This window comes from Gossypium arboreum, chromosome 12, assembly GCF_025698485.1.
Source record: "Gossypium arboreum isolate Shixiya-1 chromosome 12, ASM2569848v2, whole genome shotgun sequence".
NCBI classification, from domain to species: Eukaryota; Viridiplantae; Streptophyta; class Magnoliopsida; order Malvales; family Malvaceae; genus Gossypium; species Gossypium arboreum.
The window spans coordinates 19520476-19524518 of NC_069081.1; the positions used below are offsets into that span (position 1 = coordinate 19520476).

The 4043-nt window shown below is 38.4% G+C and overlaps 1 non-coding gene across 1 annotated transcript; it reads right to left on the reverse strand.

Moving 5' to 3' along the window:
• Positions 1 to 733: 733 nt before the first annotated feature.
• On the reverse strand, positions 734 to 840 carry LOC128286341 (small nucleolar RNA R71). The gene has a single exon (XR_008276884.1). It is a non-coding gene; the product is annotated as a small nucleolar RNA R71 (small nucleolar RNA).
• Between the last annotated feature and the right edge of the window lie 3203 nt (positions 841 to 4043).

Sequence of the window (4043 nt, forward strand, 5' to 3'; positions counted from 1 at the left end):
CGAAATCACGTGATCAAGTTTTTGGCGCCGTTGCCGGGGTACTGAAATATTAGGAACGCTCAATTTTTATTACTTTAGCCATTTATTTTTCTTGCAATTTAATTTAATTTTATTATTTATTAACTTACTTTTTCTTTCTCTTGGCAGGTTTTTATAATTTATGACTAGAAGAAACACATCGGGACCATTACTTTTTGATGAAGAAATCGATGGTACAGTTCGTAGAAACCAAAGAGAAATAAGGCACAGCTTAAGATACACGGAGAACGAGCAAGAAGATGATACTCAACCCCCAATCGAAGAGATGGCTGAAAACCAAGGCAATCAGCTACCTCCTACAATTGCGGTTAATCAAAATCCTGCTCCACACACTATGTATGATTATGCTAAACCTTCTTTAACAGGATCTGAATCTAGCATAGTTAGACCTGCTGTCACTGAAAATACTTTTGAATTAAAACCTAACACTACTCAAATGATACAACAATTTGTTCAGTTTGATGGCTTGCAGGATAAGGATCCCAACTCTCATTTAGCCAACTTTTTAGAACTATGTGATACATTTAAAATCAATGGCGTTTCTGATGATGCGATTCATCTTCGGTTATTCCCTTTTTCATTAAGGAACAAACCTAAACAGTGGTTGAACTCGTTACTACGAGGGTCAATTACTACTTGGGAACAAATGACCACAATTTTTTTACTATAATATTTTTTGCCGGCTAAAACGGCTAAATTATGTAATGATATCTCTTCTTTTGTGTAGATGGATTTAGAAACACTTTACGATGCATGGGAGAGATACAAGGACCTTCTGAGAAGGTGCCCTCACCATGGGTTACCGCTTTGGCTATAGGTTCAAACGTTCCATAATGGCCTAAATCCTTCAAGTCGGCAAATGGTTGACGCAGCTGTGGGCGGAACCATCAACAATAAAACACCGGAAGATGCCTATGAGATTATAGAAGAGATGTTACTGAATAACTATCAGTGGCAAGTCATGAGGAAAAAGCCAACTAAAACAGCCAGCGTTTATAACGTCGATTCGGTCACCATGCTCTCTAATCAGGTAGAACTCTTAAATAAAAAGATTGATGGTTTTCTTAATTCTTCACAGGTTCACCCAGTAATGCAATGCGAAGCAAGTAGTGGTGGAACAAACCATTCGAAATACCAACCTTATGGCCACAACATGGATAACGAGCAATTAAATTACGTGGGTAATAATCCTCGACCTCAAAACAATCCATATAGTAACACTTATAATGCAGGTTAGAGGAACCATCCCAATTTTTCGTGGGGCGACCAAGGAAATCAAAGACCTCAACATCCTCCGAGCTACCAACAACCACCCTACCAACAAGAAAAGAAGCCAAACCTTGAAGAGATGCTCTTAAAGTTCATATCAGTGTCAGAAACTCGTTTTCAGAACATCGAGACAGTACTTAAGAATCAACAAGCGTCAATCCAAGGGCTCGAAACTCAGATAGGCCAACTATCAAACTAATCTCTGAACGACCACAAGGTAGTTTGCCAAGTAATACCGAACCTAATCCGAGGGAACAACTCAACGCAATTAATATTCAAGATGACGAATGAGTCTTTGAGCCTGAACCAGAACCGAGGCAAGAAACTGTGGTAAGCAATGGTCAAGGTGAGGTAGATCAAAATACAAACAAACCAGTGACTATCGAATATAAACCTCGTGTGCCATACCCCAACGCAACAAGGAAAGACCACTCAGATGAACAATTTGGTAAATTCCTTAAACTCTTAAAAAAATTACATATTAACTTACCGTTTATTGAAGCTCTATAGCAGATGCCAAACGCAATGAAATTTTTAAAGGAGCTTTTAGAAAATAAGCGAAAGTTGGACGAGGCGTCGTATGTGGAGCTAAACGTAATTTGCTCGGCCATTCTCCGAAATAAACTACCCAACAAACTAAAAGACCCAGGGAGCTTTACTATTCCTTACTTAATTGGTAGTTTAGATGTTAATCATGCATTAGCTGATCTAGGGGCTAGTATCAACGTCATGCCTTACAAAATGTTTAAGCAACTAGGTTTCCTAGGATGAGCATTCAATTAGTAAATAAAACTATAAGATTCCCTAGAGGTATTATTGAAGATGTGCTAGTTAAAATCGATAAATTTATATTTCCCGTTGACCTTATTGTTCTAGACATAAAAGAGGATAGCAACACTCCCTTAATTCTAGGAAGGCCTTTTTTAGCAACTGCTAAAACCATAATTGATGTTGGCACAAGTGAACTCACACTCCGGGTGGGAGACGAAAGAATCACCCTTCAAGCTCGCAATTCTGGCAACGCATCGAGAATTGAAGGTGATCATTTAAACCATTCTACTAAACCTAACAATATGGTGCAACCTAATTTGCAGAAAATGAGTCTGAAGGAAGCACGCGAGTCATTCTCAAGCAATAGTAGAGGACCTGTTCATGAAGATCGAAGACTACAAATCGAGGAACTCAATGAATGGCGGACGCACAAACCAAGAACACCCGACAAACCGAAACCACGACAAAACAAGCTCAATACCTCTCCAAATCAACTTAAGGTTGGTGATAAGGTCTTATTAGATGCCGCAGATCCCTACATTGTCACTACCACACCGAATGAGGAAACCCCTCTTACGGTACTCAGTATTTTTCCATTTGGTACGGTGGAGGTGAGTCATCCCAACTTCTGCACTTTTAAGGTAAACAACACCCGATTAAAACCTTATTTTGATGAGATTGATAGCAGGAATAAGGAGTATAAACTCCTCAAACCACCATGACCATTTACTAAAGAGGTAAGTTGTGACAGCTCAAAATTAACCCTAGTTGGGAAGTGGTTTCGGGACCGCTAAACCGAGTCACCGAAATGTTTGAACGTAAAATTTATTGTCTAGAATATGTATTTATGAATGTGTGAAAATTTCAAGCTTCGATTTAGTCGATTGCATGTGAATTCGTTTATTAGGACTTGTGTGACACTTTTGAAATGTGATAGGCTAATCTATAAGGACCTAATAGTGCATGTAATCAAGAGGGGGGACTTGCATGTCAAATTTCCCCCCTAATTGGTAGTGGCCAGCCATGACAAGGGATTATGGGCAAAAACATGTCATAAAACATGTTGTGACAATGGTGTATGTAAGAAAAAAATAAAATAATGAGCATGGGAATTGAATAATGAAAGGGAAGAAAAAAAAAAGAGAATGGTGAGTGTTCCCCCCCTTTTGCCGTGAGTTGAAGAAAAGAGAAAAAAAATTTGTTCATCCTTTCATTCTCTCTTGGCCGAAAATTCTAAGGAAAAAGGAGGGAGTTTTTGCTTCATGTTTGGTTTGGAAGAGGATTAGGAAGAGGTTTGGCTATACTTGTATCAAGATTAAGGTATGTTTGAGGTTGTGCCATGAGATTCATGCATGTTTTTAGTTGCTAGCTTGATGTTCTTATTAGCCCATGGCTCAAATCTTTGCTATGTCATGGGGATGATGTTCGGCCAAGGTGGATTTTGTGTTAATGCCATTGCATGCTAAATATGAAGCTTGTTGATGATATATGTGATGGTGGGTTGATGACCCTTGGATTTTCTTTTAGCATTTTTGAGTGAGACATTAAGTTCTTTGTTTAACCATGACCAAAATTGAAATGGTATGGTGTTGTGAAGTATTCGGCCATGGTAGATCCATAAGTATGATTTATGCATATTGCATGGTAGGTAAGATTTGAGCTTTGGATATATGTTTATATTTGGTTATAAGCAACTTGAGATTCGGCCCTTACACCTACATGTATATATGTTTGCACATGATGTATTGGTATGACATATATACTATCTCAAGGTATATATTTTCATATGATGATGTTTCGGTTATGAAGTAAATGATTGATGCGTATTGAGTTACAATATGGAATGCATTAGTCAGTAAAATGTATGCCGTTTATATGTGGTATTAAGTGTATAATTGGCCTCAACATGGACATGCATATTCGGCCACATGAGGGGGATTGGTGTGCATGCATTCGGTTAGAGG